The sequence below is a fragment of the Tamandua tetradactyla genome, chromosome 2, assembly GCF_023851605.1.
Source record: "Tamandua tetradactyla isolate mTamTet1 chromosome 2, mTamTet1.pri, whole genome shotgun sequence".
Taxonomy (NCBI): domain Eukaryota; kingdom Metazoa; phylum Chordata; class Mammalia; order Pilosa; family Myrmecophagidae; genus Tamandua; species Tamandua tetradactyla.
In genome coordinates, this window is record NC_135328.1 from 141,951,725 (window position 1) to 141,975,732 (window position 24,008).

Below are 24,008 nucleotides of genomic sequence, written 5' to 3' on the forward strand. Positions count from 1 at the left end.
TAGTATTCCCCAACCACACCAGGTGAATTGCTGTATTTGTGGGTGAAATGTGATTTCCTGCAATTTTTGAGGAGATGCACCCATCCTCCAAGAAGAAGTTCAAATTCCACTTCCTGTATTAGGTTTTTCCCCAAACATCCCAGGAACACTTCAGGACATCCAAACCTTGCCTTTTCCACATGCCCTTTCCACATGCAGCAGGGACCGAAACATTTTACCAGGTGTGCACTCAAAGTGTGATTATTTGACAGCTATGAACTAAGACAGGTGAGATGTATTTAATTTCATAATGGTCAGGCCTGTTTATACATGATTTTTTGATTGTTTTAAAAAAAACCTAGTGAACAACGTTGATGTAATTGGAGGTGGTTATTCATAGAACTAAATGATTCACAGGTGTGTTCTTTTAAAGTCTCAGCCTGTCCACTATATTTAAGCACTTTTTAATAGACTGCTAACCACTCGGCAGAAATATAAAGGAATGAATACACTAACACTAGATAAAAAAGAACATTAGTGCATTACTCATGTCCCCTTCATAGAAGTGGGCATTTTCTATTTTGCGGTATAACTTTTGTGGACTGTCATGCTGTTTGGTTTAGTTCAGTGAATGAAACGCTACCGCATCTCAAGTGCAAAGCTCGTAAGTCCCTGAATGGCAGAAGTTGTCCAAACTGAAAAGGAACCTAAAAACCATCTAAGTGCAACTTTTCTAACTATTTTCCAAATAACTCTTGTCAAGAAAATGAAAGAGAAATGCCAGTTCACGTATGAATGAATTCCATGGTGAAGCAGTTTTATAACCGACTTCTGCTGTGAAAAGGAGCAGCTGCAGTCAGGAGTGTCACGGTTTGTACAGCAGCATCCAGTATGTGTTTCAGTTGAAACCATTGACAAAGCAGTGGCTCTTTCTCCGCAGGTCTGTGGGTATAGCTGTGAGCATGAGGGATGACAAATCAGTGCCCACACAGCCCATGAAAGGGAGGAAGTGCTCCCTCTTTCGGGGTGCTTTCCAGGCAGGGCTGTAAAGGGTTGCTGTTGTCTTTTTGGTGAAGGGGAGCAGTGCTAACATTTTACTGGAAAGGCCCTACCCTCAATTCTTGGGTTTGGCACAGGGGTGGTGGAGGTAGGAAGTTTTGGCCTAGTGTTGCCCAGAGTCAGCTCACGGGTGACCACTCGGAGGAAACTGATGGAATGGCCTGCCTCACTGAAGAACAGCTACATCAGTTCCTTCATGCATAAATGCAAGTCCATTCATTACTTCATCCACTCTTTGCTGAGCTCCTACCTAGTGCCAGGACCAGAGAAGGCAATGGGAGACCCTGTGTGAGCAAGAGACACTGTTCTGATCCTCATAAAATTGCATCTAATGGGGAAAATGGCCTCAATTAAATAGCCCCAAATAAATATGAAGGAACAACCGTGGAAAGGAAAGGAAAGGAAAGGAAAGGAAAGGAAAGGAAAGGAAAGGAAAGGAAAGGAAAGGAAAGGAAAGGAAAGGAAATTATGAGAATGGATACAGGGGGATTAACTTAGTCTAGAAGGTTCAAAGGGACCCTAACATTTTCCTTTGAGCTGAGACCCAAGAAACAGTAAGAGTTAACATGGCAAAGGAGCAGGGGAAAAGATGGGAGCAGTGTTCATAGACTCAGAGAACATTTTCAGCCAGTGTAAAGGCCCTGAGGCAGGAGAAAGTAGGTGCTGTGAAAAAAAGGTCCTTGTGGCTATAGGACCTTGGGCAAGGAGAAGACTTGCATCAGAGGATATTGTTTGGAGGGAGGCTGTGGGTGCTTGATCTAAAGTCATTGGGCTGCAGAGTCATTTAGTTCACATATGTAAAATAGAAGGAATTTCAGGTCAGTGTGCTATGGAGACCAGAAATTATGAGAGCAGGAGTCTTTGTGACCCAGGGAGTGTCACTCCATTTTTCTGGGTTTTGGTTTCTGAATCTCTACAAGAAGATTACATCTGGAAGAAGGGCAGGGTTTGTTCCCGACTCTGAATCTTACTAACTGGGTGACTTGTTAGAAAATTTATTTAACTTCTTTGTGCCTCAGCCTTTTCATCCAGAAAGTGAAGATAATTATTCCTATCCTGTCTGCTTTGCAGAGCAGCTGTAAACAGAAAATTAGAAAATGGATGTGAAGGTGCTTTGAAAAATCATGATATAATGCAGGTAATTATGATAAGATGGATAACTCTAGTGACAAATAGTGGTTCTTCAGCAGAAATTGGTTGTCCCTGAGGATGAAGTTAAGGGTAAGGGCAGAGACAAATACTGGACTAACAACTAATTTTTCTAATCTGTTTTGGCAATGAGCTCTTTACTCTGTGTTAATCTATTTAAGTCAGCTTTCAGATAAGGTCAGAAGACTTCTTACATACTTGGTAGAAGCCAAGTGGAACTGAGTTTGAATTTCAGCCCCTCCATTTAATTGTTGTAGTGTTTTTTTTTTTTATTGCTGCATAAAAAAATTACCACAAACTTAGTGGCTAAGATAACCCCTCATTTATTATCTCATGTTTCCCTTAATCTAAAGTCCTGCCAGTCTTAGCTGGGTTTTGTGTTCAGATCTCACATTCCAGGTGTTGACCTGCTGTATTCTCATCTGAGGCTCTGGGTGAGACTTGGCCTCTAAATGCATTTGGGATTGTCAGCAGAATTCAGTTCCATGTGGTTGTGGGACTGAGTCTCTGTTTCCTTGCTAGGTGTTGGCTGTAGGTCTTCCTGAGCCCCTGAAGGCCTCTTCCTAGTCCTTCCACCTGGTCCCTCTCCATCTTCAAGCCAGCAGTGTGGCTTCAAGTTCTCTCATGTTTTAAACCTCTCTGATTTCTTCCAATGATAGCCAGAGGAAGTATTCTTATTTTAACTAAGATCTATCTGGACAATTTCCTTTTCATGCAGTCAGCTGAGCCATATGACATATATAATCATGGAGGTGATATCATATTCTCAAGTTCTGGGGACTAGGGTATTGGAATTTGGGAGCCATTTTCAACATTCTGCCAACCAGAATTTGTCAGGGTTAGCTCAATGTGATTGTTACTTCATCTCTATTGTTTCCAGTTTCTTCATCTGTACCATAACGATGGGGGTGAAATTGCACTTTGAAGTGTCATTGCATTGACTATGTAAAATAAGATAGGCATCATACCTGAAAGCAGGTTTACAACAAATGTGAATGCCTGTCTTCTGACATCTTACATTCCATTTTGTACATTGATCTCTAGCTAAGAGCACCAGAAGGTCTTTATAAGAGAGGAATGGATCCTCTCCCTTCTAAGTTTGGGCTGTTCTTCTTTCAGGTTTTGGTTTTGAGATCACCAGGATTTGATTTCTCCAAAGACGCTGAGGCTTTATATATGTTGCATGTAGGCATAAACTAAGAACTTGGGCAGGAGATCTTGCCAGAATTCAGCCTTAGAGTATTTAAACCTGGTCTTTAAAAAACAAAAGCAGAAACAGAAAACCATTATGTCTTGGCAGTAAAAGTAACTTCCTGGTGATGGTGTGGTGGTGGATAAGAGGACATGGAGGGGTTTATATATAATTGTTGGAGTTTAGTTTGACTTGAAAATTTTATGGATATATCCCCTTAAAGCCTATGTGCTTTCAAGGCTGCAGAACCTGATGAGAGAAAGCATGGTTCTACCCCACTTCTTTAGTTGTGAGGGCATCACAATCCTTGCATTCCCTCCATGCAACAATAAGTCTTTATAAAGCCTACTTCTTTATTAATATGAATTTTAACAAAAGTACCAACAACTCTTAAATCCACCAACTGACCATAAATCTGCACAGCCACTTGGGGCTCAGCCCAGTGAATGGACTACTGTGTTTCCACCCTGAGGCATAGCAGGCCCTCCCTGTAGTGACTGTTCTCTACATCAGGACTATGCAGTTAGGGGGAGTCAGAGCTGCAGCTTCTCACAGATCTTCAAGGACAGCTTCGTAGGGGACAGAGAACAGGGGGATCCACAGATCTGACTCCTAGTGTTAGTGAGAGAAGGGTAGCCTATGTTGTGAATTTCAGCAACCTTTCAACCACTTACGGTGCCTCATTTCTCCAGTTAGTATTTTCCTCCTATTAATATTTGCTTTAGAGTAGTATTTTCAGGGTTAATATAATAGCATGAAAAAGGACTTTGAGTGGAGTGTATTATCTGGTAATTACATAATTTATGTGCTCAGTTCTGAGGCCCAGATCATAGATAATGGTCTATGGATCATTGGAGGAGAGCATTGAAAAAAAATACGTGATGTGTGTTAGTTAAACCACATATAGCAGGAAACTTTACATCCACAATCAGTCTTCACACACTCAATTCAGGAAAGTGTGGATAAAATACAACCTTTGGAAATGAGATGTTATGACTTACTGAATTTTGATTCACCAGAACTCTTTTTCCTTTGTGATATACTATGTAGAAACTCTTTAGATGTATTTATGCCTTGCAATGTCTTCTTAAGATGGTTGGATCTTTTTCTCACCAACACAGATTTTGGAGTGGCTCGGGTTCATCTTTTTTTAACATTAAATCTTACTGTGTCATGCTGAGGATGATTTTATTGAAGGCAAAGGGCACACACGCTTGGGTCTTACTATGGAAGTGACTTTAGAAATATACCCCATCAACAATTGGTTGTTTTAGTTCTTTGCTTTTCCATGTGTGGATATATACAACTAATCTATTTAACCGAGTTCTATTTAATGTCTGCATAACTGATATTTGCTCTAAGTTGGTATTGTCCAGCATATGTTATAATTTGAACAGTATACAAAAATACATACTATGTATTATAGAATATGTAAAATAGCTTGGGAGCCAAAAAAGAAAACCTAATAATAGTTAATGCATATTGAAAAAACGAGAACTTTTTATATTGCTAGATACTATGCTAAGTGTTTTGCTTGTATTATTTCACTTAATATAAAAAAATGAACCTATGAGAAAGATATCATCAACATCATCACCATCATCACCATTACCACTATATCATCATCACCATCAGCACCAACGTCACCACCATCACCATCATTACCAGCACCACCACCACCATCAGCACCATCAACTACCTTATATCATCATCACCATCCCCACCATCATCATCTTAACTACCTTATGATCTTCACCATCACCATCATCACCATCACCATCACCATCATTGTCGTCTCTCTTTTATTGATAAAGAAGCAGAGGACTAAAGAGATTGGGTAACTTGCCCAGGCTGCCCAGCTAGAAGGTGATGGGGCCAAAACTTGAGTGCAGTTCTATTTGACACTGATGCTATACTGTCTGTGACTTAGGTGCTATGCAGTGCTGTATAATATAATGGCACCTAACAGCCTCCTGAGGAAGGGAAGCTACTACAAAGGCAGACTGAGCTGATTGAAAAATTTTTCCTTCCAAAGAGAAAAACCCCACCCCACAGGCTGACAGGTGACATTGTTCAGAGTCCTTTTAGTTGGGCTTGGCTGGGACCCAGCTTCTGGTGGGGTGTGCCCTGAGGGTACATGGAGACTCCATGGTTTCTGCCCCCTCTGGCTGTGTATACCCTGGAGAGGGGCTGTCAGGGGCCACTTAGGGTAGGCTGCTGGGACCAGGAAGCTCATTCTTTCCTTCAGCAGTATACCTGGGAGGATAGGGTGGAGGGCTCTTGCTAAGGCTGTTCTGCCTGGAAAGGAGCTGAAGAATCCAAGGGTGGGGTTGATGTAGAAGTACAGCAGCACTGCCCCTCCCCAGCTTTCTGAAAATTACAGCAGGATTCATGGTTTCTGGAATGTTCATGGGGCACCCACAGGGTGCAGAGAACTGAGCTTCTTGCTCTGAGGTGTGATGAAGGAAACACCAAATGCATTCCCTTCACTTATTGGACTGACTCTCACCTGGAGATAACTATGTTATATAAAATTTTAACACGTTAATATAAAGCTTTAACAATTAAACAAAAGTTAAAGTTGAATGTCAGTCACCAGACTGGCATAACTGAAAATGCTCTTTTGGAATAGCACCATGTTTTCTCTTTTAAAATATGTTTTCTCAATGCTGCCATATCAGATCAGATCTCAGATTCCAGAATCTGAAAGGCTGTCTGACATCCAAAGCCAATGTGGCTTTGGGCAGGCAAAGGGATACTGTCATCAGGCATGATGTGAGCCCCAGTGAGGGACCAGGCTTGGCACTAAGTGGAGATGGATCACTTCCTAGAAAGCACAAGAGAAGTAGCAGAGAAAAAATTGTTTTCAATGATTATGAAGCTACATCAGAAACAGAACCTTTGAGGAAGGTTGGAAGATAAAATCATTTTTCCTTCATATGTCAAATTTCAGCCTCCAAGACCTCTGAAATTTAATGGAAATCCTTTTAAAGAGATTAGAGAAGAAAAATGTCAGACACATCTGTCCTATCAATATTACTAAGCTATGATAATATCTGTGCAGTGACCTGAAGATTCCCTCATGACTGTCAACAAAGAAGCATTTGTGGGTGCACAGGTAGTTCAGTGGTTAGAATGCCTGCCTTTCGTGAGGGAGACCTGGGTTCGATTCCCGGACCATGAACCACCTCCTCTAAAAAAAAGCATCTGGAACCCATTAGAGGATTTCATCATCTTCATGAAACCTCTCCCCAAAGCAATTTATCATTTGCTTTTACAGGGCGGAGGAAAATTTTGGAAGATAACCTTGTCATGGTTGACAATAACCAAAATAGACTATTAGTGCCACATGGAAATAAAGAGGAAGACAAATTGTTAGGTGAGGATGATGTGCCCTTTATTTGTCCTCTACAGAAATTATTATGGGTGCAATTAGCTGTGTCACTTTAGGAAACCACAATAAGAATCCTTGGTTCACCCAGCGTGAGAGCTGATCCTTGGGAACAGGTGACATGAAAAAGTAATCTACTCTTCTAGGTTTTGTGCTATGGGAGCTAACACAAAATAGTCACAGAAAGTGCAAAAGAACGAGTGCTCAAAAGGTGTTCCTTACCATCTAAGTTTAGATTTATTCATTCACCTAGAAGTTCCCAATCTATGAATTATCTCACCATCTTGCTTGTCTTTCTGTGGAAAGCCTCAATCTGCAAGGCCACATGAACCCTGATCCTCATGGCAGGAGAAAAACTTTTGAGCTAAAAGAAGAAAGAGAACTTACACAACATCACCTTCAAACTAGTGGTCTAAGCCCCCTTGGGGGAGTGAGACAATTGTTCCTTATTGAGATGGTGGATCTATGTATCGGTATAGCTACAGCCATTAGTTGTTCACATCTGGTCATGAACAGAGGGGTGATAGGCCTGTCCAACACCAGTGTCCCATCTGTACATACCTGTTAGATGTGCTATTGGTGTGTAAGGTGGGAATGTGGTAGAAATTTCCAGAAGATGAAGAGGAATTAAGCAGGAAATAGAGGAACAACTTTGTCCTTTCACATCTTCCTGAGCACTGGAGGAAAATCTCAGGTCTGGTGGACAAATAGGTCTGTTTACAGAGTATGAAGAGCTTCCTATTTTCATGTCCATAAGTGCTCTGTGGTCTGTCCATTTTCCACCCTTAGGCTTTTAAAACAAATTTAAAATCGAATAAGCACTGCATATAGGTTTATTAATGAAAACATGGTGATTGGTTTCTAAATAGGAAAGCATATAGGAGAGAATTCTGGAAAGATATACAATGGTTAACTCAGTGGAGTGGACAGGGGTGGTGGCAGGGATGAGGAGATGGAACCAGAAGGAATAGGGCTGGAATGGGTTGTCCAAGGGGATATTGGCCTTATTTGTGATATTTTAGTTTTACAGGGGGAATAATTTTCACTCATTTTGTCTTATTCCTAGAAGCCTATACAGGCTTGCCAAGCATTTTTACACCTTAGCACTCTCCCCTTAGTTGTCAGCTGAATAATTCATATTTGGGGGTTGATTGTATTTTTCCTAACCATAGTGTCATGTTATTACCAAAAAAGAGCAGTGTACTGGAGTTTGATGCAATTAGTTTTTGTCATCTCCATGTAGTTGTTCCACAAATAGATAACAATGCCTTCCCTTCCTCTGTGGAGAATGCAAAGCCAGATTTCTTGTTCTAAATAGAAAACCTTTGTTGAAGGCTCCACCGAGTCTAGGTCAAGCCCAGAGAGCAGTCTAGGAAAGTCCCTCCATCCCCTTACCCAGAGGAACTGGTTTTTGGAGTCAGAAGAGAAATAGAGGCGGGAAAACGAGGAAGGAAGCCAGCCCCTCACCTTGGCCTTCCTGCCTCCTCAGCCCAGCTCTATTCTGTCGGGGGTGGCCAGGGTCCTCCAGGGCCAGACCTGCTGCAGGGGGCTGCCCTCCTGTTGCTCCTGGAGCTCCCGCCACCAAGAGAAACCACCTCCTGTTGCTGGAAGACTGTCAAGCTGTCCTGGGCACAGCTGGCTCAGTCTTTTTCTCCTGCCTGTGGAAATGTCACCATCCTTCAAGGCCAGTCTCAATGTTCCACCCTTCAGCTAGTTTTTCGGGATCTTCCCAACCTGACCAGATTTCCATCTGCTCCGACCAACCTCAAATCACCCTTTGTCTGTGCCCATGAGAAATGGACCCATCTCATTCTCCCTGATAGAGCCTGAAACCCATGAAAGCTGGGGGTGTCTGAATCCCACATTCCATCCCTCCTTCCTCGCATGTGCCAGGCGTAATTCTAGGCATTCAAGAAAGGAAAATGGAACACGAATTATCTAAAGCTTGCAGTTGAGACATGCAGAGAATTATAAAAGTCAGGTAAAGGTAACGGACCCCCAGCTCCCAAAATGACTGTTTCCATCCACTTGAACCACCTTGGAACATAAAAGGCCTACTTCTTCTTTGCATGCCCCATCTCTTAAGACATGAGAGGAGGACATTCTCGGCAGGAGCTGGGGGCCTGGGTAAAAAGCTGGAGGGGGCCCACCTTCCCAGTGTGAGGGGAGGGGGAAGAATAACAGGCACAGAGAGGGGCAGCTCAGTCATGTAAGCAGAAATAAATTACTTATGTGTGATCACTGGGAAGGGGTTGAACACCAGAAGTGCTGTACCTTCTGGTGTGTGTGTGCATGTGTGTTCTTGTGTATGTACAGTGTGTGCACACACATGTCCACTTGGTGTGCATGCATGTGAGTGCACAAATGTTTGCACATGTGCATATGCATTTCTTCGTGACTGCGTATGCATACGTGCACACACATGCATGTGCATAAGCCTGTTTGTACACTAATGGGTGCATGTGTTTCTGTGTGATTGCGTGCATGTATGCATCTGTATGTGTGCATGCACACACATGTATGTGTGCATGCTTACGTCTATGTGTGTTCACATGCACATGTGTGCATATCAGAGAGACAGCTGTGGAGACCCACAGCACCCCAAGGCCTCACCCTGGGTTGGTCTGTGGAAGGCCCTGGGTAGGCCTGGCTCTGGATGCACAGAGCTGGGCTCCACGGGCCCTTCCCCACCAGAGGCTCTAAGGATCGGTCTGCACCATCAGCTTCTACACTCAAAATGCCTCCTTCCCCCTGCCCACCCCGTACCCCTACCCTGTATCCCCTCCAGCTTCAGAGGCCTTGGCAGTGCAGCCTTCAGTCTGCTCCAGGATTGAGGCAAGTTCCCTAGCTGCCTGAGGGACCTGCCCACTCTTGCCAGCTGACCTTGTTGGCCACTGGCCCTGATCCAGGTTATGTGGCCCCGGGCTGAATCTCGATGATGCTGGGAAGTAGCCCTGCGACCTCTGCTCACTGAGGGTCAGTGGACTTTCTGATGGTGCACAGGGGGCATGGGGGCATGGCCAGCAGGTAAAAGTGCTGATTGCTGTGGGTATTTACAAGGCAGACTCTTCCCTCGGAGAGTCAGAGGCTGTGTGTCCTTATCACAGCCTCCCAGCGTCTCACTCCCAGGCCATTGCTGTAGAACATGTCAGTGGAAATTGGGGTCATCGTCCATCAGCCAGTCACATTTTCCAGGGTCATTTTATCAAGGAAAGGTTTTAACCAAAGAAGGACCACATATCTAGGACTCTCTATGCTTTTCCCAACATTTTTCTCTACCTTATGCTACTTATACTCTTAAACTTGTCCTATCCTCTTGCATTTATGTTGATTTTTCTATTTATATATTTAACTGAATATGTAACCATGTCCCCATGATAGGCTTACAAGCACTGCTCTAGTTTTGAAAATACTCCGCATCCAGGACTGAGCCAGGTCATGTTAGGACGGACTCTTGGATCTTAGGAGTGTGGGGCAGACAGAAGGTCCACACACAGACGGCCACACCACAAGACAAGGGGCCATAGATGTCACAGAAGGAGTGCAACGAGATTGCTGTCAGAGTTAGAGGAGACTGAGACCGCCTGCAGACAGTGTGGCCAGGGCACATTCAGGAGGCTGTGGTCCATGGCTGGTCCATAACTGGACTTCGGTGAGAAGAGGTGGTCAGGCATTGGGTTCTTTAGCAGGGTCTGACACGAAGTAGGCAGAAGGAGCTGTGCGAGTGGAAATGTGGGGAAAGCCAATGACAAGCAACCTTGTTTAACTGATAGATTCATTCAGCAAATATTGATTGGGCAGCTGCTTGGGCAATGCCTGTTTCGAGGGGCTGGGATCTGGAATAAACAAGACACACAAAGGGCAGCAGTCAAGGAGGTGACACGCCACTGGGGGAGAGGGGCATTGGACACATAAAAGGATAAATCTGTAGCGTGCCTCGGGGTGTTAGGCCTTGGAAAGAAAATCAAACCACATTCAGGGGCAGGAAATGACAAAAGAGTGGTATTTCATGGAGGGCAGTTGGGAGAGCCCTTATGATGGGCAAAACCCAGAAAAAGTGAGAGAAGCCACCATGTGGATTTGGGGATGGAGTACCCCAGGAAGAGAAGGAGCAATTGCAAAGGGCCTGAGGTGGGGACACACCAGGTTCGTCGTGGGAGAGCACAGATACACCAAGGTGGTGAGTGATTGATTAGGCTGTTTGTAGGAGATGAGGTCAGAGGTATTACGTGTGAGGGACTTAGTTTATTTCTCTGGAAAGAAACATGGAGAAGCAGCTTGGAGCCACATGGTGGGAGCATTGAATGCCAGGCTAAGACATTAGATTCTATTTCGAAAGCAGGCAGTGTGAGCTGTTGGAAGATTAAGCAGATAAATGATCTGATCATTGTTTTGTTTACAAAGTTATAAGGGAACAAATGCAGGGCTTTGACCTTAGAGCTTGAAGGATGTGGGGTCCTGTTTCCACCAGTTACCCACTGCGTGAACTTGGGCAACCCTGAACCATGTGAAGCTTCAGTTTCATCATCTGTTGTTGGTTCATCTGCCCCTCCACAACCTGTACCACACATGGTCAGCATGAGGATGATGGTAAGTTGTGCAGTCTTTGGTAAGCTGTGATGCAGGCAGAGGAAAATAGTAAAAATGGTGGTGATGGTGAATTGCAAAGGGAGCCTGGGTGGAGCCCACTGGGTTACTGCCACCCCTACCCAGATGTGGAGTAAACCTGAACAGAGCCAAATGGAATGAGAAGGAAGAGGAGGTGTCAAAAGACATTGCAAAGGAAAAGCCATCAGCTCTTAGCTGGGTAGTGAAAGAGTCTGTCCAGGCTAGAGTTAGTGGCCAGACTCTGGTCAATCCAACTCCACTGTGTCTGCAGCTGGACACAGAGACATGTGCATTCACACAGAGTGACAGCAAGAGGGACATGCACAGAATAACAGAGGTGGGCCTGGGGTAGGAAAGAGCAGTAGAGGAAATGCTGGTACAAGGGATGTAGAAATGGCTGTCCAAGAGGAAAGCAGCCAATTGAAACCTATGTCCAGGGGTAGGGATGAGAAGAGGCTGCACTGAAGAGGTTTGTCCAAGTGGGAAACTGACAGCTTGGATATGGGAATTGACAAAGAGGAAAAATCAGATGCTAGGGATTTTAGCTTCATAGATAGGAAGTAGGGTGAATGGTATAAGAAATGGGGCCCCTGGGAAGGCAGGGGTTTTAGGAAGGAAGATGCTAAGTTTGCACATTTTCAGCTTACATTGCCATCGGGACAACCAATGAAAGCTGTCTCGTAGTCAGTGGAGCCAGGGGATGGCAGCAGTCCATACTGAGTTTAGTTGAGTTGGCTGTGGGCAGGAAGGGGTGAATGCAGATGGTGCGGGTTTAGAAGGAACTATAAGGTAAGTGAGGGGCTTTATGAAGAAGACGGGCAGAGGGAAGAGGGTCAAAGATAGATGTGAAGGCAACCACTAGAAGGGATGGAAGAAGGGAAATGCAAGGTGACAGAGGATCAGACAAAAATAGCCTGAGAACCAGGCAGTGCAGCTCTACAGAAGACAAAGGGATTATTCTTAAAAGTGTACAGTGCTCAAAAGCATCCAAGATCAAAGACAGGCTGAGACAAATGAGATGTCAGCTGATCTACTGAGTTTGGAGAGAAAGAGATGGAGACAGAGGGAGGAAAGTGATGTAGGGAGGAGGTAGAGAGGGAAGGAGAGAGAGAGGAAGAGAAAGAAGAAGAAAGAGGGAGAAGGGGTAAGGAAAGAGATGGAAGGAGAGATGGAGAGAGAGGGGAGGAGAGGGAGGGAGGCAGAAGGAGAGCAGGAGGGAGAGTGAGAGAGGAAGCAGGGAAGGAGGAAGAGGCAAGGAGAGAGGGGGAAGGAAGAAGGGAAGGAAAGAGATGGAAAGAGTGAGGGATAGTGAGGTGAAAATACAAAGGGAGAGAAAAGAGAGGTATGTATTAGTCTGGGTTCTCCAGAGAAACAGAACTGACTGGATGGGATAATATCTTAAGAGCTTCATTATATGAATTGGCTTATGCAACTGTGGAGATGGCAAGACCAAACTCCCATAAAGGTAATCTAAAATCCGGCATGTCTGAACTCCATAAGAAAGGCTGCAAATTGGAAATCCTTATGAAGGTGAAATTGAATTTCCAGGAGAAGGTGGCTGGCTGAAGTAGAGATACAATTTTTTTTCCTGACTTCTGAAATCCTCAGCTCTGGCTTTAAGACCACTAGCTAATTGGATTTGTGAAAAGCAATCTCCTTTGTTGTTTGTAGATACAATCAGTAGTAAATGCAATCACCTGACTATAATGATGCGAATCCATCTATGAAATAGCCTCACAGTAAAAATCAGACCAGTACTTGTTTGACTGAACACCTGGAAACTACAACCTGGCCGAGTTGATGCAGGAAATTAATCATAATGAAGGGAGAGGGAGAAGGAGCGTGAGGAAGAGAGAAGAAAGGACAGAGGGAGAAGAAGAAGGAGGAGGAGGAGGAGGAGAGAGAAAAAGTTCATGGGAGACTGAAAATTCAGCTCCCATTTGGAGGTGGAAGTAGACATTTCAGGAGTTAAAGAGGGACTAAATGAGTCAAAGAGCAGTGGCTGCAGACCCAGCTTAAAGATTTTAGCAGCAAAATGGCAGAGTTTGGAGAGCAGACAGGTAGATGGGAATGTAGGTCTGAGTGAGGGGTCATTTCCTGAGACGCCTGAGCATTTCGATGGAGGCAGGGCAGGAACGGTGAAGGAGTTCAGCGTGTGCTCTGCTCGTGCTCCTGACACTGAGCTGTTTGAGTTCTAAGCAAAGGGTGGCTCTCTCAGGGTTATATATCTGTCTCCTCCTGGTGTTTTTGCCTTGAACCAAAATAAACTATGTTAAAACATCTTGTGTGACTGAATGTCGTTCTGAGGTAAACTGACACAAACAGTGATTTAGGAGCAGAAAACTACACCCTGAGCATCATGCCTAATCTTTCCTTCATCCTTATGGCAGCATGAGTTGCTGACAATTGCCAGAACTTATGCCAGCCATGAATCCTCCTCGGCTGCGCCCACCACTCCTCATTCCTCACAGCTCTGACAGACCCCCTGTTACAGGGCTCCACAGGCCCCCTCCCAGAGAGGAGGCAGCTCGTCTCCATTATCAGTGGGGGAAGGGGGTTGGCTCCCAAGCCGAGCTCAGCCACGCACAGGCACTCTGATTCACTGGAATCGGTGCGCGCTCCTGCTCCACACCAAGGAAGCGAGAAGCGAGACTGGTGTGGGGTCTCTTGTGGTCTGAGACCTTGGAACCATAGCTGTGAGGCAATAAAGACCTCACAGTTTTCACTTTAAAGCTATGTGGGTCTTTCGGGGTCACCCTTCTTCATCTTTGCTTCCTGGTAAATCAGTCCCTTTCATATTTTCTTGCATCTCAATAAGCAAGCTGAGGATGAACTTAACAAGTATTAAAAATATATGCTTCTTTTACTGAGTTGTAATCAATTGAGGGTTCTGGAGAGGAAGTCCATGTGGACGTCTGCACACTTTTTAAAAAGCGCCCCATTCCTTCCATAGCTTCGCAATATGGACAACCAACAAAAAATGGACTGCTTGGCTCACCCTGCCAAATCATTGTAATTCTTTCCTGAAACCTATGTGACCACATTAAGGTGAGAGGTTCATTCGGACACCAGGTCACCAGCCAATCCCATAATATGCATCTTCCAGTGTCGAGGAACAGTCCACGCTAAAGGATTCTGTCCCAAGAATTCCTGCCCTCATGCCACCTCCTGTGACGGATGCCACAGCATGTCCAGGAGCTTTCTGGGCAAGACTTAGAGGCTCCTGTCCAGTGGTGATGCTGATGGGCCCAGGTCACTCCTAAGACAGAAGAGGGAGCCTCGTGCCCCTTCCTGGGTCCCAGGCCCATCCACATGTCTGATGTCATGGCAGAGGGTGAGCCATACCCTGTCTCCCGGTTGGTGGTTGGTGGCTGCTGTCAGCCGTCTGGGTGGCAGGACCTCTGCTGCCCCTCTGCTCATGGGTCTGGGTTTGGGGTGAGGGGGTGCCCCTGCCTGGTGGGACACTGACCTCATCTTAGATGCTGTCAGGGTTCTCTAGAAAAACAGGACCAATGAGGTATATAGACACACATATATACATATGAATACCTATATGTATACAATTACACGTACATATTGAGAGATTTCTTACAGGAATTGGCTCACACAGTCATGGGAACTGGAAGCCTGAAATCCATAGTACAGGCCACAAGTTGGAAAGTCAATGGAGATGATGATGAATTCCCCAGGAGAAGCTTGCTGGCTGAAGGAGAGATAGAAATTCTTCTCTCTGACTGCTGAAATCTTCAGTTCTCACCGAGAATCAGGCCTCACTCTGATTGGATGAAGACATTTCTCTCACTGCTGAAGGCAATCTCCTTTATTGATGGTAGATGCCATCAGCTATAAATGCAATCAACTGGCAAAGGATTTACATTCATCTAGGAAATATCCTCGGCAGTAAGAGTCAAGCTGGTGCTTGCCTGACTAGCCACTGAACACCACAATCTGGCCAAGCTGACACATGGAATTAACCTTTACAGGTGCAATATGGTTGGGTCCCAATGATGTATTTGTAGTTTCTGTCATCTTTACATATGGACCAGGGAATACTTTGAATCTACATGTACAAAATAAAGTCAAGAAATGAAGGAGCAGTCATCCAAAGGGAAAAAGAGCCATTTCATTTGAATATCCTGGAAAATTAAAGACAAAATATGTATCTGCGTAGAAGAAGGAGTGCTTGAATTACCAGGATAATTGCCCCAATTCACTGCTTTAATTTGTTTGTTCAGGAACAAAAGTGTACAGCATTTTAACGTGGCTGTTATCCTCAGTAACGTAACCCAGCCTTTGCGAACGCACCTTATGTTTAGAATCAGTGTCTGATTTCAGTGTCAGGATGATGCTGGTCACATAAAATACATTGCTTGTTTCGATACTCTAATTTTCTGAAACAGATTTTTTAAGAGAGAAATACTTTCTTCCTTCAACGTTTGGTAGAATCGGGTTCTGGAATTTTCTTTGTGGGAAGTTTAAGTATAAAACCAATTTCTTTTATGGTTATTCAGGGTCTCTATTTCTTCTTGAGTCAGTATTAGTCATTTGTATCTTTTTAAGGAACTTATCCATTTTATCTAAGCTGTGGAATTTATTGGACTGAGTTTGTAATATTTCCTATTTCCTTTTAATGTGTCTAGGATACATGAGCATGTCTCTTATTTAAGCTTCATGTTGGCAATTTGTGTCTTCTCTCATTGATCAATATGAATACAGTGTATCAATTTTATTGGTCTTTTCAAAGAGCTAACTTTTAGTTTCATTGATTTTTTTCTATTCTTTCCCTATACCCTTCTTTTTGTTTACTTTAGCTACATCTGACAATTTAATATCCAAATATTTAATGTTTCTCCAGATATCTTTTTCTTGATTTCTAATTTAGTTTCAGTGTGGTTAGAGTACATACATTGAATCATTTATTGTTATAAATTGATAGACTTTTAAAAATAGCTCAGTATATGGTCGACCTTGGGGAATGCGCCACATGCACTTGCAAGACTAGGAGTTCTGTTTGTGTGAAGCATTCTGTAAATGCCAATTAGGCCAAGTAGGTTTATGGTCTTGCCTATTTGTTCAATCAACTATTGAAGGATGTGTTAAATTTTCAGACTATAGTTAGGGATTTGTCTATTTCTCTTTTCACTTTTGTCAGATTTTGCTTCATGTAATTTGTAACTCTGTTATGATGTCTGTATACACTAAAGATTTTTTCTTTCTTAGTGAATTGATTCTTTTACCCTTAAGAAATATCCCAGATTTAATACTAGCATGTTATTATTTGTTTTCTATTTGTCCATCACCTTCTTGATTCCTTTGTTATCTCTTTTCCTCCCTTCTTTTGAATTAATTGTAGATTTTGTAGTATTCTGTACTTTCTCATCTTTCAATAGACACATTATCTATACCTCTGTTTTAATGGTTCCTTTGATGGTTTCAATATGCATCCCTAACTTATCACAGTCTATCCTGAATTAATATTATATTACTTTATGTACAAAAACCTGCTTTCACAGTATACTGCCAATCACTCCCATCTTTTGTTCTATTGTTGTCTCATATTTTATTCTCCATAAAGTGCAAAATATATTGTTACAATTTTCGCTTTAAACAGTTAGCTATCTTTTGAAGAAATGAAGGAAAAAACTTAAAACAAAATTTTCAATTCTAGTGCTTTTCCATTCTTCATGTTGATTCAAGTTGTATTAGTTTGTATTTGTAAGGGTTCTCCAGAGAAATAGAACTGACAGGATATAAATCCATGTGTGCAAAATATTAAGAGATTTATTATAGGAATTGGCTCACATGACCATGGGGACTGTCAAGCCTGAATTCCATCGTGCAGACTTCAGGTTGGGAACTCAGTGAAGGTGATGTTGAATTCTCCAGGAGAAGCTTGCTCACTGAAGTAGAGATATAAATTCTTCTTTCTGATTGCTGAAATCCTCATTTTTTCTGTTAAGGCCTCCAACTGATTGGATGAGGAGACTCTTCTCATTGCTGAAGATAATCTCCTTTGTTGATTGTAGATGCAAAATTAGTGACAGATGCAATCAACTGAGCAATAATTTAAATCTATCTAGGAAATATGCTCACAGAAACAATCAGACCAGTGCTTGCTGGCCAAGCTGACACATGGACTTAACTATCCCATCATCTGAAAGTATTTCCCTTTCACCAGAAGACCTTCATTTAGCATTCTTGCAATGGAACTATGATAGAAACAAATCTTACTTTTAGTTTTTCATGAAAATATCTTATTGCTTAGTTTTGATGGCTATTTTCTTTGGATACATCACTCTAAGATAATTTCTTTTTTCCTTCTGGTCTTGTAAAGATGTACTACTGTTTTCTGGTTTGCGTTGTTACAAATGAGAAGTCAAGTAGGACTTTATTGTTGTTCCCTTTTATGTAATGTCTATTCATTAAGGTCTTTTATGTGAAATATTTGCTTAGAATTCTACCTAGCACAAAGAAATATTTGCTTAGAGCTACAGATTGCAAAATGGGTTAAAGCTTTTATTTAAGCCCCTATATTTTCAGCTTTTTACTATTCAAATAGTCCTTCCCCAAACTGAGTTGTGGTGAAAATTTACTAGCTATATATAAAGGATTCATTTAGGATAGGTCCTATTTTTAAAATGTATTGAAATACTTGAGTTAATTTCAAATAAACTATCTATACATAGATATTTATATGTGCATGAGACTGGTATAAGAACAAGACCTATCCCTGAACCATTTGCAGGGTTCCAATGCCTTGTAACTGTGTCAAGAGTTGAGTTGAGAATTATCCTCTGGTTCAAGGGGCAAGTGGAATGTTTAAGTTAACAGTACTTCCTTACCCAATATCTGGACTTTTCCCAAAACCCATAGCTAACCCTACTTTTAAAAGAGACTTTTGATGCACCCAGAATAATTAGATTTTAGAAGGGATGGATTAAAGTGTTAAATGGAAATGAACATAGTTATTCTAAAATGAAATCTAAGTGGAATGAGTGCAGACAGTTGCCTGGAGATTTATTATATCAAAAGATTTAATTTTTTTTTTAGTTTTTACCACCTACTACCCTGGTTAAGGGAGTCATAATTACTGACCACCTCAAGCCTTGAATTGAAGGAGAAATCAATTGAATTGAAGAAGAAAACCCCCCTTTTATTCCTCCATAAGTGAACACGAGTGTTCGCTAATGGAATTCTCAAAATAAGATTTAATGCCCCCAAACCTTGTCATTCCCAAATTCTTACAAAACTTAATTTGTCTCATCTCCTTGAAAAAGGTGGAAATGGATCCAATATCAGAAGACTTTTGATCCTGAGGATACGTGAGAGGAGGTGAAGTGGGGAAGAGGGGGCTGAAGCCAGTAAGACAATAAAGTACAGGAATGACCTGGGCCTGTGGCTTGTGACAGAGCTATGGGTTTGATACACACAGCCTGTGACCTTGTGCTCAGGGGTCCAATCCTTGTATATGACCCCCGTGTAGTCCCCCTGGATCTCCCGGGGGTTCTGAACTCTACTTCACTTCCTGTCTTCCTTCCTGGCCTTGTCAGTATGCCAGGCTGCCTCCTGGATGAGGCCCCTGTGACCCCTGGGCTGGCTTTCCTCTGTGGGTGAGCCAGGACCCTTCCCCTTGGCTTCAAAGAGGTCACACATCCTGTCCTGGCCATTTGCTCCAAAGCTGGCCCTTCCCCGAGTCTCCACTGCACCTCTGATATGGGGCTGCATGGTTCACAAGACTTAATGGCAGACTTGAAGCTAATGGAAGGGAAGCAGAGTGCAGGAAGTAACTGCACTGCTACCGTGGCCCCTCTGACAGCCCCGTGGCCCCAGTGTGGCTCTAAGGACTCTGGCCGGGTCAGCCCGCTTCAACTGCACTCTCAGCCTGTCTCCTTGAGCTGAGAGTCAGCTCCTGACTTCCTCTGGTCACCTCCAGGCATTGCTGAGCATGGGGTTCCCCTTAACTGCCCCAGCCCCACGGAGGGCCTGGCCAAGATCTGCCTGCTGTTGACCTTCCTAGGCTGGTCCCGTTAACTAGTCCTGTTAGTTATCTCTTCACGCTCATCCACAGAGGTGGATTCTGGGCCGAGGGCAACCCACCAAAGAGACTTAACATCCTGTGGAAGACAATGGACCAGATGGGGCAAGTGGGACTGCTGAAGTGGAGCTCAGCTGTGCTCAGAGACACAGGCCAAGCCAGGACTGGACAGGATGCGTACACCTTGAAACAGAATCCAACTCCCCCCATACTCTCCCCAAACAGCTGCCCTTCAGGCCTCTCTCTTCTCAGGCAATACCAGAAAGCCACCTCTCATTCTTAATCCCTTTCTCCCCCACATCCAGGGCCTCGCACAGTGTTCCAGTCCTAGCTTGTCCTTCAGGAGCAGAAGAGCTTCCTCTCCATTTATTTCTCTCAGTCTCACTGTTATGACCCCCATTACACAGACCATCTCCAGCCCAGCCCCAGCAAGCACCTTTCCCTGCTCTCCGCCATACACTCACTCTTGCCCCTTCTACTCTTTTCTACCTAGAAGCAGTTTTCTCTGGAAGCCATAAAGAAAACTCTGTTGTTCTCCTGCTTGGAACTATCCAGTGGTTTCCAATTAAATAATGAATGGAACACAACCCTGTCTGATGGCTCATCTGCTGTCTACTTCTCCAATCTCAGGACAAATGAGCTCAGAAGCCCTTCTTTTAGGACATATGCCCAGCTCAGTGGAGAGAAGGGCCTGGGAGAAAAAAGTACAGCCCCAGGCCCTGATTTAGGAGATGTGCCTGGTGCTGCAGCTTCACAGGGAAGCCTAGATAGGTTGGGTTCCTGGGGCCCGGGTTGCCTTTTCTGTCCCTCCCAGAACTCCTCACCCAATTCTACCAGACCATGCAACAAAGGAGAGAGTCACTTGAGAAGAATTTTGCAAGCCAGTAAATGGATAAAGATGGTGCACTTAATTAAATAGAGCACACCCAGATGGGGCCAGCTGGTCATTAGAAAGTGAACTTGTCTAGAGTGCCATGAAAGAAAAATGTTCAGAAAAGGATCCCCTGGGAAATGAGTCATCTCTTCAAAGTGTAACCATAAAAAGCAGCTTGGCTGGGACTCCAGGACTTCCTCCCTCTCCCTGCTTACTAATCTTGGCATTTCTTTGCCTTTTCCTCCCTCCCCACCCTTTCAATCTTGCAGGCAATTGGAAAGAGAGAAGGTGAGGGGATGGGGTGGGTGAGAGGTGCCAAGATGGATGGAAGAGGGGAGGGTAAGAGGTGGGGACCACAATGCTGGTATCCTGTGACCCAGCCTTCAAACCAGCAAAGCCTGAGAAAGAGGCCATGGCTACACCTTTTCTCGGGGGGAATTTTCCTTAGAAAGGGTAGAAAATACAGCCTAGTAGGGCAGGGAAGAAGGGAGTTTGGCCCTGCTTGGGTTTGCTTGTGGTTTTGGCACTGTGCAAATCTGGGGAGCTTATTTCCTCCTGGAAGAGGAGGTGGGCAGAGAGCACTGGGTGGTGACTCCAATATAGATGGAGGGAAGAGCACTGGGAGAAAGGGCCCAGAGGATGGGTTCCTCCAAGGCTTAGGCTGTCAGCTTGAGCAGGGGTCCAGAGAATGGAGGCAGGAGTCCTGTCCAACCAAGACTTGACCGAAAAACATGTCCTGTGTGTTATGTGCCCATCATGGCAGAAGGACCTCTGAGGCCCAAAAGAATGCTAGAGGGATTGCTGGAGTGCAATGTGTGACTGAGACATGGTAGGATGGTTTGGGAGCCTGTGGCCCTGGCTGCCCTTTCGGTGGTGTTTCTGAATGTTGGAATTTCAGAAACACCAGGAGGATGGATGGATACATCCTGCATATGGCTGAGCCAGTTCTCCCCAGGGCTCCAGCCTCGGCTGTGGTGGGGATAGGGGCCTAGGAGAATCATGGCCCATCATCTGAGACCCAAAGGAGGGCCCCTCAACCCCCTGCTGATGATACAGGGCACTTGCTGGGTAGGCTGGAGGGACACAGTGAGGCTGAGTGGGCCATGAGATGAGCTGGATGCCATCTTCTCCCCTCTGTGGCTCAGGAACACAGTGCCCTCAGCCTCCAGGACTGCTCGGGAGACCTCCAGGGCTGAGAGTCAGGCAATCTGGGGAGACCCTCACTTTGTTCTTCCAGGTGCCCCTCTCCCTGTGTTCCTTCTGTCCACTCAGGCCACCTGCACTGGGCCCCAGGGCCTCAGGGCTATACACATCTGCTCTGACACCCACTGAGTTTCGATGATGACACACATTGGCAGGAGTTCGAGCAGAAAGGGAGTCAGAGCTGGATGTGGGCCAGGTGTCCTCCACCTGCTCCCCCAGATCCACTCTCCTTCCACTCCCACTCTGCCCTCTGTCCTGGGAGGCTCAGCTGAACACACCACTCTCGGGGGGCCCTTCTGTTTGGGTTTGGTCAGCAGGGGTCTTCAGCAGAATATTGGGGGCAGAAGGAAGGAAGTTTATTCTCCTGAGGGTATACCTCTGTCACCTCAACTAAATGTTCCTATTTCTCTTTGGGACAACTTCTCTGCACAGCTCTCTCCTTCCAGGTTCATGGAGCCTTTCCTTCCCCTTTAGGGTTTAGAGGCTGTGGCCAGGAGACCCTAAGGTGACCTCCTGTGATTTCCTGCTCCCTGGCATCTACACCTTTGTGGAATCCCCAACCTTGAGGACTGATGTGTCTTAGTTTGTCAAGATGCTCTGACAAATACCATGCAATGGTTTAGCTTAAATAATGGGAATTTATTGACCTATGGTTTTGAGACCTGGAGAAGTTCAAAATCAAGTCCTCGGCAAGATGATGTTTTCTCCCCAAAGTCTGTAACTTTCTGGTGTGGACTTGGTGAACTTGAGGTTCTTTGGCTCGAATCTTTGCCTCCTGTCCCATGGCAATGATGTCTCCTTTCTCTTCTGGGTTCCTTTGACTTCTAGTTTCTGACTCCTCCTTGTGGCTTTCTCTATGCCAGAATTTCTTCTGTTTTTAAAGGCCTCTGGTAATCCAGATTAAGACCCACCTTCATTTGGTTGAGCCAATCTTAACTAAAATGACATCTTCAAGAGGTCCTATTTACAGTGGGTTCACACATATAGGAATGTAGGTCAAGACCAGGAACGTGTCTAAATTGGAGGATATAATTCAATGCACAATGGGGCGCAACCTATAACTTGCTTCTAACCAGCAGAGTATGGCAAAGTTGGTGGGATGTCACTCCTGCAATTATGTTACATTACATGAGACTTCATTTTAGAAGGCCAGAAGAGGAAAGGCTCTCTCTCCACTGCTGGCTTTGAAGAGGCACATAGACATGTTGTGAGGGGATCTACATTGGGAAACAGGCGGCAGGGTTGGGCAGATGGCCTCCAGGAGCTAGAAAAAGCTCTTGGACAACATCCAGCAAGAAAGCGGGGACCCCAGGCCTACAACCACAGGAGATGAATCCTGCCAACAGCTTGAGGAAGCTTGGAATCAGACCCTTCCCCAGTCGAGTCTCTGATGAGACTGCAGCTTCACGGGACACTGAAGCAGAGAGCCCAGCTCGTTATACCCAGATTTCTGACCCACAGAAAGTGTGTGATGATAAAATCATGCTGTCATGGTACTAGGCTTGTGTTAATTTGTTATGTAGTAATAGAAAATGAATACAGGGTGGTGACAGCTTCACTGTTCCTAGCTTTGGGGCCCAGCACCATTCCTGTGGTTCCCCAAATCCCAGCCACCACTGATAGTAACCCCTCCCAGATCATCTTAACTGACCCTGACCTCTGTTTTCTGTTGGGTCCTGACTGGCACAGGGTAGTCTATTGTTATCAATTTCCTTGACTCTGTCTCAGCTTGCTCCCAGGCTCTGTTCCTCCATCCAAGGCCTCAGCTCCTGTCTGCAGTTGTTTCTCAGGGTGGGTTCTAGGTTCAGACCTCGGGTGGGGAGGACCCCTGCTTTCTTTAGTTCGGGGGTCACCTCAGTGTCCTCGCTCGTGTCCTATAATCCTCGCATGCCTTTGTTAAAGGCCTCTTCAATATTTGTGTGAAGTATGTTCTCTATTTCTGATTGGTTCCTGAATAACAGAGATGGGAAAAATGAGAGGGAAAGGGGCAAGGGAGAAGTGGGGGACAGATCCTGTGACATCCTTGGATGAGACTTTTTGCAGTTTTACCTGGCTTCACCTGATCCAATTCTAATGACCTGTGTCAAAGGCTAAGGGTCAAGGATGAGCACTGCTGAGTAACCACTTGAGGCTGGAGTCTTCATATTGTGCATCCTTCACTTCTGTTGACCTGGGACATGGGAGGAAATCTCTCTTGCTTGACAGTTGTTTCTTTCCAGGCACTTTACCATGTTGACACAGTACTGGCTACTCATGGTGGTGCTTGTATAAATATTATGGATAGAATTTAAAAATTCATGACATCAGTGCAATCAAACTGAGTTTTCCTATTCTTCAACTAATTGCTTGTTAAATGTGTTCTGACATGGTACCTGTTGTTCCTTTGTAGTTGCCATCTTTTATTCCTGGAAAAGGCACTTGAAGCCCAGCTTTTTTTTCCCTTGGACATAGAGGATTCCATTCCTGCCAAAAGACTTCATGGGAAAACTTTGCAAAATGAAATTGATTTCAAATACCA

General features: G+C 44.5%; 1 long non-coding RNA gene across 1 annotated transcript; it reads left to right on the forward strand.

Annotated features, from left to right (window-relative positions):
* Window positions 1–1,849: 1,849 nt before the first annotated feature.
* Window positions 1,850–24,008, forward strand: LOC143662360 (uncharacterized). The gene is made up of 2 exons (XR_013165308.1): window positions 1,850–2,176; window positions 23,880–24,008. It is a non-coding gene; the product is annotated as an uncharacterized LOC143662360 (long non-coding RNA).